Here is a 17814-nt window from a genome sequence, read left to right on the forward strand (position 1 = left end):
ATGATGACTTAAAGGCAGTCTACGTGAAGAGAATATAGCGAGGATCATACATACGCACAAGCAATCAACGCTCGAGAATATCAAAATAAAGTAAGAAATGTAAAATAATTTACTTATTATTAGTGACTGCAATTTTAGTAATTACGTTATTATAATTGAAGAGTTTTTTACAAAACCAAACGAATAAAAAAAATTAAAGTTTTGGGAAACAAAAAAATTTCTTATTTTTAGAGATGTGTGAATCAAGATTTTTTTTACTTCGAATTGAATCGAATCGGGTCCAAATCGAATCTAATCGAGTCGAATCCGAGTCGAATCCGGGATTTAATTGTATTTTGAAAATTACAAAAGTAAGCTTTACTAGAATATTTATAATTTTATTGGTCAACATTTAATGAATGTATACATGTGTAAGATTGTTAATATATGTATTTGATTTTTATATCAAAAAATATCTCAGGCCGGTATTCTTATATTTGAGCCTGTCTTAAGTTCAGTCTTATGATGTTACAAACCAATAAGAGAACCCTATTAGCGTCTTAGATATTACTTGTTGTCTTAAGACATTACTTGAGATCTTAAAATATATATTGTTAGAAATGTAACCACGAGCTTCCTTTACATATAAATGAAGTTCATGGTTATGAACGAAATTAAAAGTAATGAATGATTTAACTAAAAATTAAATTACAGTAGTTACTTAAACGTAATAAACGTGTACAATCATTAAATTTCATAAATTTTCATCAAAAATACATTAAATTTAATGTCATGAAATTATTATATATATAAGTTTAAATTGTGTAATTTAAAAATTAATGAAATTTAAGAGCATTTCTAACGATGTAATTGAGATCTTAAAATAAGAATCGACAATGAATATCGACCATAAATTCAAAATTTTCAAATAGTTCGTGTTGGAATCATAGCGATTCAAATCCAAATTGAATCTTACTTGATTTGATTCGATTCGATTCGAATAATTCATACATCTCTTATTATCAAATCGTTTATTGTATAAATATAACAATAATTTTTCTTTGGATATATAATAGATATAAAAACGAAATTTTAGGTTTTGATTCATATTTTGAGGATTCATTGGAAAAAAAAACCTCTGGATTTATTCGATTCTTGCGAAGAATTAATTTATTATTCCATAATATTTATCTACTTATTTTTACTATAATATTTTACACTTTTTATAAAAATATTTATTAATAATGATAAGGGCAAAGAAGGAAATATTAAATAGTTACTTTATTTAAACTATTTAAAATATAAAACAATAATTTCACTTTTTATTTATCAAATTTTCCAAATTGCTCTGAACAAAAATGTCTTTTGCAAATGTTAAACTTTTATTATATATTGTATTTCCTGTTTTGTGACTTTTGCCAAAACAAAATTGTTCACGATGTAACGTTACTTAAGGCCTAAATATAAATGACCGTAATTGAATCGTGAAACGTAAGTCGTAGTTGTTGGTTGACCAAAACATTGCGTTGACCTACGACACAATTACATTTACGACTCAATTACATCCTTGTGTTGAAGCCCTCACTCTCTAAATTCTTTAGAATAGAATCTTACTCTAAAGAATAGAAAATTCAGACGTTTTGAAAAGAATGTAACTCAATTTTTCAATCTTTATGAGATTTTACTTTATAGAGATGTATTTAAAAAATTTTAAAAAAGTATACAGAATGATTTGGTGCCATAAACTACATTTTCAAAAAAAATAGACTTATTTGATTTTTATGGAAAACTCTTCAATTACGACTCTTTAATTAGAATGTTGAATCGACGAAAATCAGCTGAATTCTTATCGTAGATAAGAATGTTCCTTTCCGATTAAATTGATCAACAATTCGTATCAGCAATTGTGATCAACACTTTTGCGTGAAATGTCGCAATCTAACACATTCGCAGCATTCGATTCCCACAAACGCAATTAATTGTCGCGACTTGAGTAATCATTTCTATAACGATAAAACCGTGTGCGCGCGACGTCCCATAACGGCCCATTATTGCTACCTGATTAATATAAATGATATTAATATTGATGAGAATGCAGATACTTAATTAACTCGATATATTCAATTAAGCCCGGCTCTACCGCGGCAATTTCCCAAAGTTCATTTTCCGCGGAGCCGGGACCATTTTCCAGTTTATTTAGCCGATAACTGTTCCGGTGCGTCGCGGCCACCCTATGTAAATTCGGTTACGGCCGCCATGAGACACCTAACCGCACGAACGAGTGCGCAAATAATGCAAAAATATGTAGTCAATAAAGCGAAATGTGTGCGCGGTTACGATTACATGAGCGCTCATGATCCTCATGGGACACGATATGGCTTCCAATTTGCTGATCTTCCATTCAGTAACGGCGACAATAAAGCGCGAAAGATCGAATTTTCACGTTCACTCGAAATCTGCAGTCCCTCGTCTCTTTGATGCGCAAACTTTCAATTTTTTTCCCCCCAAACTGATAATCGGATCTCTTTCTCTCGAACTTTTTAATAATTTAAAGCGCGAGATTTTCGACCGTGTATGTCGGTTCAGATTCACGCACACCCCCCGTTCTCTGTAATTCGTGTGGTTTAGAACCATCAAAGCACACCCAGCTGTGCGTAATAAAATTCTGATTTCGATGCCGACATCAAGCCAGAGGTTTGGCAAAAAAAAAAAAAGGGAAGGAAATAACGACACGACAGGTCGCATCCACGGCCGGATTCGACCGGAGACCGGAGACCCGCTGCCGCGTACTGTCCTCTCGTAAATTCACCACGAAACGCACACCCTTGTACCGGCGCCGATCGGCGAGAAAATAAATTCCCCGGGATTGCAACCGTACGATCGGGCTTGTGTAAAAAGGAAAAAGTTTTGCAAAAAGAAAGGGAAAGAAAGAGAGAAAATTACGCGCTCGCGGTGGACATTCTACTCTTCCTCTCTCTCTCTCTCTCTCTCTCTTTCTGTCGCTCTCATCCCCTCCTTACCGCATTGCTTTTTGTCCACACGAGAACGGCGGTGGAGCATGTAATCGGATTTCAATGACGATACGTTAACAACGTTCGGCCGTTGCCGATCTCGTCGCGTTGTCGGTAAGAAATGAGATTACCTGCGGGGGAAAGAGGAGGAGGATGTGCATACGCCGGGCTCGAATGATGCTTCGTCTCTTCGATGTACGAGGATCGATAATATCGGGTCAATCGGTATGCAGGCGGTGCAATTGAACCTTGATAGCGAAGCGCGCCGGATAATGTATGAAAATCTAAGCTACCGTCGTGTCGCACGAATTATTTCTATAGTAATTATGCTGGAGATTATTATCTCGAAAAGCCTTAACCCTTTCCGGAGCTGACATCAGAATTTAACCGTAACAGATTATTGACACTGGATTTATAAGATCCATTTAATTGATGTTATGTTAATTAAAAGGAACTAATTAATTTCAAGGAACCGCAATAACATAATTCGTATAAAAAAGAATGAATACTAATAAAAGGACACAGTCCTCTTTAATTTTGATAAGTTTTGGATGTGTTTAAAATATAGATGAAAATAAGAAACGCGTATTTTTTAGAGTGTTCAATCGCACGTTAAGGAGATGAAATTCTCTCTTTAAAAAAAGAATCGATTTCTTTCTTTTTGTGTGAATATCATTTAAACCGACAAAGATATAAAAAAGTTTTAAATAAAATATATAGATATAGTTGAAATCTTTTTCAAGTGTATTTCATAATAATAATAATAATTTCTTTAATAAAAAAATCTTTTTACTATTATTACAAAATACTGTTAAAACTATTCAGTTTTTAATTTAAAAAATTTTTTTTATTGGTAGATATTTTTGACAAAGAAAATAATTGAGTCACGATAGGTGACAACGTCGACTCCGGAAGATTAAATTAGACAGTCTGAAAGGTATGTAACACAGCTTTGATTCTCGGTCTTGATTAGCAGACGTACATATAATTAACGTGTACACGATAAAAGGATCATATATTATTTTTCGAACGGTGGGTAGTAAATAGCAAGAAATAGTAGGTACATGTTTCTTTTCGAGCGAAAATTTAACGTTCGTCAGAAAATAGCGCTTGAAACGCTGTTAAGACTTGAACAGGCGATCAATTCAACCTCGAAATCAAAATGGAAACCCGCACGGCACCCGTGGGAGATGTTCCCGTTGTCCAAAGGTCGAAGTGCACCGATGCGGAGAAGCGCAAAGGCGAAAGAGTGCGCGAGCGAAGGAAGGGGTGAAGGAGAGGTAGGGAGGAAGAGAGAGGGACGAGAGAGAAAGGTGAAGAGAGAAAGAGAGACGAGAGAAGGAGAAAGAAAATCTGCGAAATGTACAATTCGCTTGTTCGAGCGACTGCGCGGACTAGTTTCCAAACTGCCTGCAGCCCCGCTTAAGTTCTCTCAATGATCCCTTTGTTTAGCCACGGGGGTGGCCTTAATGATCGCTTGTCCCCGGTAATGTCACATTTTGTACGGTTTTGCACCCCCGCCCCCTTCCACCCGGTTCTTTAACTATCGTCGTCCCTCTCGTCGGTTTCCAAGCCTCTTCTTTTTGTGTCTCTACGAGTCGCTCGCGAGAGATGCCCGCACCCACCTCCTTCCTCAGTCATTTACAGTCTCCATCATCTCTAATGCTCTAAACGCCGCCGTCCGTCGTCGGCGTTGTTTCGCTTTTGTCCCCCCTCTCGCGTCCATCCAACCTCGATAGCATTCTATCTTAACAAGACTGAAATGACGCGCCGCGCCACGCTGTGCGAAACGTAGGAGGAATGCAAAAAGCTGTATATCTTAAGTAATAAGTTGAAGATTGAAAAGATGAAAAGAAGGAAAAAATTGAGGCAGATTTTTCGTCATCAAACATCGCATTCCCGCAAAATGTGAAATTTTTCTTAAGTATTATTGTGTTTCAAATACGTCAACCTTCAATCAAGAAATTAAGTGAATACAAACTGAATTCAAATACTTGCCAAAGAAAAAGAAAATTTAAAATGGGAATTGACATAAATTAATTCTGGAGTTGACGTAAGGATAATTTAAAATAGGGATAATTTTTAGGGCTAACATAACACGATTACAAAATTAATATTTATATTAATTGTTCATAATGAAATTAGTATCTAGTACATTACTTCTAGAGAACGTGAAACAAGCAATTTGTGATTAAGTTAACTTATGCTTAATACTACTAAACAATAAACAATTAATTTTAAAATAATATGCAATATTATGCAATTTACTTTCCAACATCCTGAACAATTTTATATTTTTTAATATTAACAAATATAAAATTATTCAGGAGATTGGAAAGTAAATTGCATATTTATTTTAAAATTAATTATTATGTCACTGCAAGAACGCAATATGTGTTAACATGATAAGCCAATCTATATTTTAAATAGACAGATTAACAAAGTGTAATGTAACCTGTGTAACATATATTAAAAAAATATACGTATGGAATTAATACCACGCGATGTTTATGTAATTCTCAAGTTAATGTTAATATTAACATTAACATAATGTGAATTTAATGATCTTAAGTTTTAAATCTACACTATGAATGAAATAAACATCAGGATTTTTAAATCCACACCATGTTGATGTTAATATATTAATATATTGGTGAGAATTACATAGACACTGCATGGTGTTAAATCTATATCTATATTTTTTAGAGTGTAATTATTATCGAATTGACAAAATTTGTGCAGGTAGATTTTTAGTAGCGTATGAGTTTAATTCCGCTTCGATTTAAAAATATTCCGGATTTTCCCAACATCTCATATACATAAAAAATTTTTTAATATCTCACGCACGTAATAAATGTCGTTAAATTCACGCATGAATTAATATTAACCAGGAGCAAACGTTTATAGGTTTGTATAATGCATTTTTGCATTGTAAGAAGATATACAATAAAAAATTCTCCAAATACTCCGCTAGCAGTGTTTCGATCGCGCTTCTCTTGAATTTTTCAACTAGTCCTTTATAAGCGATTTCGCTGCTCTATGCACAAAAATTTCTTTCATACATTTTGCGCATACTTATCGCGGATTTACCGGTGGTGCTCCTCGTCGCTAACCCTCTTCTGTTCCTTTAAACATTTCATAGCCACTCGTTTTTCTTGCTCTCGGGGCAAGCTTACACGCTCCCCTGATATTCTCATGTTAAGCGACGCGAAGTGCCGTCGCGAATAAATTGCGTGGATAATTGCGCGAAACGGTTTTGACTAAGCCCACGTAGAATAACGTGGATACGTTCCATTATGTCGTGAGATATCGCCCCTGAAAAGAGATTTCGAGACCTTCCTTTAATTAACTGTAACTATTTATCGTTATAATCAAAAAGGTATAATTAACAATAGTTTATTAGTCCTTAAACGCTATATAAATCGTACCATAGATACTGTCTAATTTATTTATACAAATTTAAGGGAATCCTAAAGTGCCTGAACTCCCATGAAGTCACCAGAGATGTTTTTTCAGCGCATCGACATGTCTTTATATATTATCACACCAATATCTCACGCAACCTTTGATACGCGCAGTCGAATGTTCGTGTCAATTTTCGTATGACAAATTTGTCGTGATAAAGCGTCTGGGTCTTATAAGAACGCGACGTTATTTGTTCGTGCAAACTACGTGTTTGTAGATTACTATTTCATAAGTACAGGTTGCAAAACTTTCGTATCGAGCAAATGTTATCACGACTTGACAGTTTGTGACGCCATGTTACACTAAGAAAATGGTAAAAAATATATCAACTTCGAAATTTTTAGTCGTTCTCAGCATAAACTTCATCTCACAAACATATTAATGTATATAATTCTGGAAAAGGATTTTCGAATCTTGGAAGAGAAAAAAAATATTTGTTATAACAAAAATTATATGATTTAGACAGATGACTTTAGGATTTCCTTAAAGCTCTTGACTACTCACTACTGTTTGACGTCTTATTTAGACTGATGACGTTAAATGCAAAAATACATATAATGAAAATTCTTGCAAAGAAACATTTTTCAACAAAATAATATTTGTATTTGATATAATACATTTATATTGTAAAATATTGAAAATTCTCTTTTTATTTCAGAATAGAATAAAATTATGTTATTTGAATTCAATAGCTTATTTCGTTATTTAATTATAGACACAATTCAATTCCAAATTATTGATTATCGCAACACAAGGGAAATTTTTGATATATCTTACAAATCTAATCTATTAATTGCAAATGTTGTTTTGTTAAAAAATATTTACATTTCAATGTGGTTTTAGTAAGAATTTTCTTTTCTCACTTCTGTCGTCACAATCCAAAATACAGTGTGAGAAAGAGCGTTAAATTCATTACACATTCTCACTAATAATTTCATGTTTGACATTAGCATTCAAATTACATATTTTATTGGTTAATGTACTAATAAATAAATATACAGATAAATAAAAACAAAATAATTGCGTTGCAGACACCTATTTTCTACAGCCAACGTTTGTTTTTATAGACAATTTTAAAAAATTTGTAAATTTTTGAATGTGTATACGTTTTAAAATTATTATCAGATAAAACAAAATATTTATTTGCAAAGATCTATAATATTTTCTATATTCACATTCTTAGGCTGCTTTAAAAAATTTGTAGCAAAATTCCGGATGTACGTATGTTTGAAAAATTATTAAATAAAAGAAAACAAAGTGATTACACTGCGCAGATCTATTTTTTTGCAGTATTCGTCTTTTACAGGCGGCTTAAAAACTTTTTGTAGCGTAAAATTCCAAACGTATATATGTTTAAAACTTTCAGATGAGCAGTAAAGTAAAATAATTACGCCGCACGAATCTATCTCCTGCGGTATTCGTTCTTTACAGGCAGCTTTAAAAAGTTTATTAGCGTAGATTTATAGAATTGCGGACGTATGTTTGAACAGTCGTTGTCTGTCTCACGGCTTCACAGCGCTTCACTTCCGCGATTCTGCGAATAAGCTGTGTGGAAATTCCGAACGCGACGTCGCGATCGCACGAGTCTGATGCCAAGTATTAATCGTCGGAATTGCTCGGGCGGGGATTGCGCGAGACGGCTATAAAGCTTATTTACAGTAACGGATGTAGGACTTCTCGTTACAGTTATTTACGTGTGGGTTTATTGCCGCGCCCGTATATAGCGCAGCCCATATTTTAATCCCACGGGTTAACTCGCACGCATATCACGCCGCACTTCGCATCTTCTTCGTGAAAGCACCCACGTTTCATCGGAACCATCTGTTTTCTTGTTACGTAAGGCTCTATTCCGACCGATTATCTACTACGCCGCTCCAATATGAGCGCATCGGTGTGAGTCTGGGCTCTACAGGATATCGCGAAACAAATAAACTATTCTTTCCAACGTGAATGTTATCGCGATCTTTTCTTATTTACTTGATGAATCACTCATAAACGGTTATTATTAGTATCACGTTTAATTAACATAATATCTAAATATATGCTCTGATAATTATGTTATAATTTAAATATATTAAATATACAAGTATGTAATTATTTAAATTATAGTTTAATTGTCGAAACGTTTAACGTTAATAATTTAATGATACGTGACTAATGATATATATCGCTCATTTGCTACAGTAACGATATGAACAAATTTTCATTTTTTAGTTGCTTTTAAAGAAAGAATGAAAACATAAAGAAAAAAAGAAATTAAGAACACAATACTCTTATTATATATTTTTATTCCTCTATAGTCAATTAGTATTACAATTGCGTTTTAAAATTAATATTAAAATTTTAATAATTCGAAACTTATTTTTTCGAAAAATTTTTTTTTTAGTTGTGTCGGATATCATAATTTTTTAATTATGTAGTGTATATGTAGTATGTGTATATTATATATAGGATGTCCCAGAATGATCGATAAATATTTCGTGTGCAGGTAGAGCGGACTAATCAGACCTGGAAAACCAGGAAAACTGAGAAAACTCAAGGAAATTGAAATTGATCATGGAAAATTAGAAACACTAGAAAAAATCAGGGAAAATATAAAAGGGACTGGAATTTTGAACTTTGCTTACAATTCCCTTAAACTGCTCTTATTTCAAATAATTTTGTTAATAATATAATGTTATATATAATGTTTATAGTCAAATACAGCAGAATGGAAACAGTTCATATCAAGAGAAAGTCCACTTTGAATCTCTGCGCGTGTTTATTCTCTCATATTCTTTTATATTTCAACTTTTACGTTTCGGCCATCACAAACCTTCGCCGCACTTTTTCGCATCCTCCATCGTACTTTCGAGAGCCCGGAAAATCCAGAGCGAACGACGCAATTCAGCAGCGCGCAGCTTTAAGAAGCGCTAAAGAGAAGAGAGTTCGTGAGCGAAACGGGGAAGCACGGGGCCGGGAAGTACGCGACGGAATGGTGTGACTATTCTTTGCGCATGAGATGACGTCATAAAGCTTATTTATACAGTCACACGTGCATGAGGCGTGTGGTCACGGCGTTGTCGCGAATTGTTGCCTCTGCGCGCAGTTGTAACTCTGAAACTCCGCGAACGCGCGGCTCGTGTGACTTTTTTTTTTTAAAGGGATTCTAAAGTAAAGAAACCAAACTTCAGTGAGCTATTTTAACGATTTAATAGGATTTATATACGTACAATTTGCGTGTCATCGACACCCCTATGTACTGCTACATCAATACCGCGCGCGCGCGCGCGCGCACACACACACACACACACACACACACACACACACACACACACACACACACACACACACACACACACACACACACACACACACACACACACACACACACACACACACACACACACACATCTAAACGCATAAATTTTCTAAGGTACTAAGCTTTCATATTAGGTAAGCCTAATTCTAAGAACTCATTATTGTTTGTTCATGTAATTCCTAGCCCAAACCATTCGCATCTTGTACAAATATACTGTAGAATTTTTATATAAGGCAAATATTGGCATAAGTTGACAGCTCTAGACAATATTTTGAACTTAAAAGTGATAAGTAAAATATCTTTTAATTTTTTAATTTTTTTTTTTCCGTTTTCGGTGTAAAGTCGACCGGTTTGGACTGCGTTGTTTTATTGAGAGAAATGATTTTGTTATAAGAACAAATCCGAGGGAAAACAAATGTGATATTTGTCAAGAAAATGATCGATTAGTTATTATTGCAAATTAATTATTTCTCATTCGTCAGTGTAACAAATAATCAACAGTATCGCTAAAAAATAAAAGGTTCATATACATAGAAGTCGTAGGATCTGAAATCGTAAGAAATTCTCGAGTATTCTCTCTATATTTGACTGTGATTAATCAGTTTCCTATGACTTAGAATTTCATAATCATCTACGATTTCCATAATATGTAAACGAGCCTAACATTTATCTAAAAAATGATTAGATTCTATTTAGGGTACGTTCCGAGTTACGCATAAAGCACATGATGTATCATTTGTCCTTGTTGTTCACTAAATAATAAAGGAAGATAAAACAATAGATCATGTGTTTCATACGTAACTCCGAACACACCCACAGTTTGCTTCTATTACTAATAATTGATTGATATAGCAGATTAACAGCAATCACGACAGATCAATTTGTTGTCACATATTTACAAATCACTTGTTAAAGATATTGATGGTTTGTTAAAAAAAACAAAATTCTTTCTCTCCTTTTACTCTTTAATTTCGAAAAAGAATTTTTTAATTTGATAAAAGTAATTAGAAAAATAGTATTTTGAAAAATAATTGCATTTCCTTAAAAGAGAATTCTAAAATCATTTGTTTTATGGATTCAATAAGTGAATGAGAGAATCAACCAATGAGAATCCTTTCTTTCCTTCCATTTCATGGAAAAGAGAAACTTCGATTGGTTGATTCTTCTATGCACTATGCGTTATGCATTATGCAAAAGTCTGTGCTGCAGCCTTAACGCACAGAAAAGAACATAGCGCAAGAGTGATAAGGAGTTTGTACTGTTTTTCTTCGTGCGTTGCTTATGTTATGTCTTCTACAGATGACTATGTATGAAGTAACACGCAAGCCTCTACATAAAATGGCATAAGGCGCTACGACACTACGGTAATATTCATGCGATGATCCTTATGATTATTATTACGGAAATTGTACGCGATAGCCTTTACATGTCATTGACACATCACATATATATTACGACACAAATATCGCACACATACATGCGCATAAATTTTTCTAACTCATTTTTGTATCAAATTAAGTATTTAAAGTCCGATTACACCAACGTTACTTTTGATTTTAAGCGAGGCTTAAAACTCTCCCTCTCCCCTCCTCCCCCTCTCTCTTTCTCTCGGCTTGAGAGAGAGGGAAAGAGTTTTAATAGATATACATAAGGACTTAGAGGACTAAAAAGTTTTAAGCCTCGCTTAAAGTTAAAGTAACGTTGATGAAACCGGACCTAATGTAAGTCTAATTCTAAGAATTTGACGTTGTTTGTTCATGTAAACCATCCACACTTATCCTATAAGGGATATCTAACGGATGTCATTTTGGGATATCTCAATAATCTGTGAATGATCTCAGTTATCCATGGGATGTACACATTCGCATGTGTGAAATCTCACGAACATATTATAGACATGATATCATAAGATATTGAAGGAATTCCATGAGATATCGTAAGTATACATGCGCATGTATGTATGTGGTTGTTATTTAAAAATAAAAGGCAAATGTTTTAGGATATCATATGGAAGCAAGAAATATATTATTGTCCTATTATCGCATAATGAAATAAAAGATTAATTTGAAATAATATATGTCACATCTTTGTAAATATAGATTACAAAGTTTTATCAAGCAAATGTTATCATGATAACAGCTCTAGATGTTGAACTAAAAAATGGTAAAAATCTCAATTTCAAAACATTTTTCCGTTTTCAATATTTCTATCTCATAAAGTATACCTATTAATGCATATACTTTAATTCTGGAAAAGGATTTTTAAATCTGTACAAAAAGAAAAAAAATTTTTGCACAAAAATTGCAATTAGTCGGTAAAACAAACGATTTTATTAGAATCTTCTTAACGACTTTATCGTCCTTCTGTGGGCGAAGAAAAAAACGCGTGTCTCTCTCTCTCACTCATTCACTCACTCACACACATACACACACACACACACACACACACACACACACACACACACACACACACATACGCGCGCGCGTTTGCTGGAACACGATTGCGTCAGGTCGTTATATGCGGTGTTACGAAATCCTGAAAAATCTACGGTCGCGCGTGCGTTTGAAAATACGCTAAGCGGAAGCGGCGGAATGGCGACATGGCGCGACGCGCGACATGGGAAAAAACAATAACGAGCCCAGAGGACAGAGAGTCGGAATGCGCCGAACGCGGAATGGCTTCAGAGGCGATAAAAATATTGCATACGACGCGATGACGTAACGTCTCTCACCAAACGAGGCTTATCAAAGCCGACCTAACGACGGTGATTCAAGCGATGCTGTTTGCAATGAATCAATTTTTTCACGTATGATTGAGGAAAAATTGAACATTTTTAAAAAGAGAATTATATTTATATTTTTCATTTCTCCTTAATTAATTGCTTCTTTTTATTATATTTTATGATCATTTTATCGAATGTATAATTTGTTATCAGTTATTTGTAAAAACTGACGATCGTTTGGATCTTTTTTTTTTCATATATTGAAAAATATATCACCAGGGTTGGGAAAAGTAACATATTACTTATAACATCTTTTTGTTTTTAAAAAGAAATCTGAATTCAGGTTCTAATGATTTAATCAAAGAAAGTAGCCTATTTGAGACAGCACAGGAGGTATAGATGCAAATTTTTTTGTTTAATAAAAATTATTTAATAAAAGTAACACGTTTCAGTCCTTGATTTGGATTCTTTTCAGTAACAATGATATAACTATCAATAAATAAATAAATAAATAAATAATAATACTAAATTTAAATTAGTTATTTATTCATTTATTGATAGTTGTATGTTACTGAAGAGGCTCTAAATCGAGGATCGTCTTACTTTTATTAAATAAACGAAAAAATTTGCATCTATTCATTCTTCTTTTTCAGTATAATAACATTATATTTCCTCATTAATGATAACGCCTTACTTTTTTTAGGTAATGGATATAATTGTTATTTTTATCGTTACTTTGTACACGTATAATACATGTATGGAACGTGCATAAGCCAATTTCAAAAGAAGAAAGTGTTATGTTTGACTAAGTTGTGAATAATTACAACCATTGTAAGATTTACCATTATAGATCTCATACTGATCAAGTAGTGATCAAAACATGGATTGCCACTCTACAAAAGGAGTCATCAAAATTTGTGAAAAAGTAACGAAAATTTTAACGATATGTTATCTTTTGACTAACGGTAACAAATTACTTTTTAAAATCATGTAGTAACGAGCAATAGTAATGAGCTACTTTCATGAAGTAACTTTATCAACTTTGTATCGCTCTTTTATTTTTAAAATGACAATTTAAAATATTAAGTTTCTCAGAAAAGGGAATTAACAACTTAACAGAAAGTTATTGATTAATCAAATACTATCGACAAAAAAAATACATTATTCTTAACGTGATTAAATGTCATTTTTGTCATTTTTGTTTCATAAGTCTTAAAAAAAACCACCCTTTTTGTGTTGTTGATTTTAACAATTTCTTTTGGAATCAAAATTAATTCATTTTTTTTATTGATAGGCTATTTACTTATATAACATTTATAATAATAAGTTGAAAATTATGTCTTAAATTATTTCTTTAATTGTATCACTTTTAAACAAGAGAGCGATATCCTTCATACATACGTAATATAGTTATTTCTTTACAACAATTAATCATACGACAATCTTTCTCTGTTAATATTTGTAAGTATATTTGTAGATTGTGTTTTCAAGCCGTTTGAGTAGAGAAACAAGGAAACATCTCAGCATCTTTGATGATATATATTGCACTGAATGATTCAACGAGGCAGTCTAATTTTGTAGTATGACTGCTCGCTGCGCTGCATGTTCGGAATTCGCTTGTGGTAGGAATCGGGAAGATCCGCACAACGTAATATAACAAAGTGGCACAGTGTTTGGAGAGATACATATGCGTTGTTAGGTACCAGCACATCATCGTCGTCAGAAGGTTTACACGAAGACGCCATTCCGTCGCGCGCGCCGACAGTCGCGATTGCGCGTTTCAGTATGAAACACATTGAGACGAGCTCTCTCTCTCTCTCTCTCTCTCTCTCTCTCTCTCTCTCTCTCTCTCGCTCTCTGATGTCGTGTCGCATCAAAGGAACGCGATTACGTCGTACATACAATGAAATCTACGTCCCCTTCAGCAGTCCTTGAACACACCGCTATGAGAACATCGCTATGAAAGAGATTACGCGTCCCGAATTCTGAGGACCGCCTGTCCTCTCTGAATACTGAAAAAAAAGCCTGCACGAAAAAGAATTTGCTGAAGTATCTCAAAATTTAGGCCGATACAAATCTGAAAATAATTTCTTTAAACCATCAAAATAATTATGTAGGAAACTCAAGCATGATGAGCAATACTAAAAAAAAATATTAGTATTCTAGTAATCAGTTTAAGCATCCTGCATAATTATTTTGATGATTCAATAAAATTATTTCCAAACCTGTATCTAGCTTTTGTATTATAGATACTTTAACAAAATTATTCTTTCCGTGTGGTAATAAGTATCAAATGTTGCTTAGCGTATTGGTGCAATATTTAATAAATACTACCAACAATAATAACAGAGAGATAACGATTTTGATGAAGTACCTAAAAATTTAGCTAAGTATAAATCTGAGAATAAATTTATTAAAGCATCAAAATAATTATGTAGAATTCAAACAATATAACGCTCAAGCGTAATAAACAATGCTGCAAAAAGTTATCAAATTCTAGCAACTAACTTAAGCAATTTATAATTATTTTAATAGTCTAATTATTATTATATTAACCTAATTATTATTATATTATTTTAAATTTGTATCTAGCTCAGTTTTTGAATATTTTAACAAAACTGTTCTTTCGGCATAATAGTAAAACCACCCTATAATATAAATATTACAAACGATAAATAATATTCATATAACATTGTAAAAATATTATGTGCTTATAGAGCAACCATTTTGCTAATAATTACTAAATCTAAAATATTTAGGAAAGTAAAATTAGCGTTTATTGATCCAACTAAATGTTAATTTTTTAATTATATTAACCGAACATTTGATCAAAATTTCATTAAAGCTTTTGGTAATCATCTAAGCTTAGTTATTATTATCAAATTTTTTTTACTTAAGTTATCAACAGTGTGGATAATCTTTTTGTAAAAAGTATCAAACATCCAAATCTCTGATATGTAGGTACATATAGCGCGGTACATCAACTCGTTGCATCAGTTCGTTAATTCGACACATCAAATGGGAGATATCCACATCAATCATGATGATCAGTGTTTCCAAAGAAAAAGATGATATGAAGATATGACGAGTGGTAAAACGATTTCAGAAAATTTCGATCTGGATTCTTATTTTTGCAGCGAAGAACACACATGAATCAAGCAAATCATATTTTCTCGAAACAGATTCATAGTCCTCCCCCTCCCCCCCGTCTCTCTCTCCCCCTTCCCCTCTTTCCTCCCCCTTCTCCCACCTCCCTCCATTCAATAGTTCGCGGAGCGATTATGTTGAAATAACTCGCAATACGTGCGCGAAAAAGCTTCCACGACTCGGCGGTGCTCGCAGTCGGCTATAAAGCCGGATAAGCCGGGTGATCTATTTCGCGACGCTGAAATGGCGTCGTCGGACGTTAGCGTCGTCCGGACAGCCGGATGCGCCGTTTTTCTTATTCGTTTCCGTGGAGAGCGTCCTCTCCGCATTCCGATCGATCGATCGTTGTCCCCGTATAGGAACTGCCGAAGGCGTGCAAAACAAGACAAAAGTACCGGTATGCATTATCAGTATTATCGTCAGTATCGTAAATAATAATTCCAATAAGGTCAGCATTGATTTACGAATTTCTTCTTCAACTTCCATCGCATACGCTTTTTTATTTTATTTATCGGTAAAGTTTGTTTACCGGATATTTTAGGATGATCGACTCAAGATTATTTCTTAGGTTTCCTTTACTGGTGGAAAAAATGTATCAAATTTAACATAAATCTATATCTTATAAGATATAGACCCAGCATGCCTCCATGGTAAAAGTGAAGTCGACATAATAGTGAGAGTGAAAACAGTGAGAGCAAAAACAACGGTAAAGTTATCTATTTTTCTGCATTACTGTGAATATGCGCTCGTAAGAGAAGGATAGAATAGAGATTCACCGATGTTTTGCATCTCTCATCATTCTGTTGACTATACTTCTATCATAGGAGCATGCTGGGTCTATCTTATAAGTCTATACATAAAGCGCATGTCCCAAGTGGTCCACTCAAATTTTTGAGTTAATTTGACACAAGATGAATATGTTAGAAGGTTACATAAATATTATGTAAGAGAATAAATATAAAAAAAGATAATATCGACACAGTTTGTAAACAAATCGTGGAAGCATATTTTTTTTCAGTAAAATTAACATTTGTGATATGTTAAATTAAATTAATCCATATTTTATTCATTCATTTTAGAATTTATGTTTTAGAACATTTTATTTTTACATTATTTATTCATTCTTACTCATATATTGTATCATTTTGATATTAAAAAATGTTGAATATCAATGTAACACAAAATTTTTTAATAATATAATCATATTAATAATATATTTTAATAATATAATCAAATTAACACTTGAATATGTTAAAAAATTCAACACAAACTGTTAATAAAAACGTGAATGGATCGTTCCCAACACAAATACACATTTGGTTTACTGTATTTTTCTTAAAAAATTAAAGATTATTAAAAAATTAATAATGAAATTTATTAATGTGATTTTTTTAATAATTTTTAATCTGTAGATAACCATATATATATTATGAAAACAGGTCTTAATAGGATGTCAATCTTCGGAACTGGTACCAAAATTTATAATATAATCACTGACATCATCAAACTAATATCAAATTAAACTCATTCTACGCAAACTATGCACATACATATTTTGAAAACAAGTTTCTTTTCTTAACTTTCCAGATCCATAAAAACTTTGTAACATACTGATGCTGAGTCTGTAAAATTCCATTTAATTTATTAAATGATATTAATTAATTTATTAATTAGTTTATAATTAATTTTAAATAACATAATTTGTATGAAATAGAGACTCTCTAATCAGATTTTAATCACACGTGACAGCAACCTTTATTGGTCCAACATTTTTCATAAAATTTACTTCATTCAAAGCAAGATAGCACATATCTTTGAACATATCTTTCTCTTAAAATATATCTTTCGCACTGTTACAGAGTGAGAAAAAATTTTTTTTTGTCACTCATACAATTTTGAAGAAAAATATTGGACTCCCCTGTTGTTACGATCGAACTCTGATTAGAGGGTCTCTAAAGTATAAAAGAGAATGAATACCAAATATCTTTTAATAAAAATAAACCAAATTTGAATATATAATAAAGAAAATTGAATTGTTTTTATATAGCAATATAAACTATTTTTTAAATGGCAATTGTGTTGTACCAATACATACAAGAATTAATCCTAGTTTGCCATACAAGGATTAAATTAACCTAAGTAAAAAATTTAGATGCATACCTTTTTGCAAACGCTTTTGTAATTAAAAA

General features: G+C 32.8%; 1 long non-coding RNA gene across 5 annotated transcripts in view; it reads left to right on the forward strand.

Moving 5' to 3' along the window:
• Window positions 1-17814, forward strand: part of LOC147907302 (uncharacterized) — a 234481-nt gene that overhangs the window by 197348 nt on the left and 19319 nt on the right. For 3 of the 5 annotated variants that reach the window (XR_015547305.1, XR_015547303.1, XR_015547307.1), the window contains one exon: window positions 1-17814. This exon is cut by the window's right edge and continues 19319 nt beyond it. This is a non-coding gene — a long non-coding RNA (uncharacterized LOC147907302). The other 2 variants (XR_015547304.1, XR_015547306.1) reach the window with 1 other exon arrangement.

Source organism: Acromyrmex echinatior, chromosome 14 (assembly GCF_024713525.1).
Source record: "Acromyrmex echinatior isolate Ae372 chromosome 14, ASM2471352v2, whole genome shotgun sequence".
NCBI classification, from domain to species: domain Eukaryota; kingdom Metazoa; phylum Arthropoda; class Insecta; order Hymenoptera; family Formicidae; genus Acromyrmex; species Acromyrmex echinatior.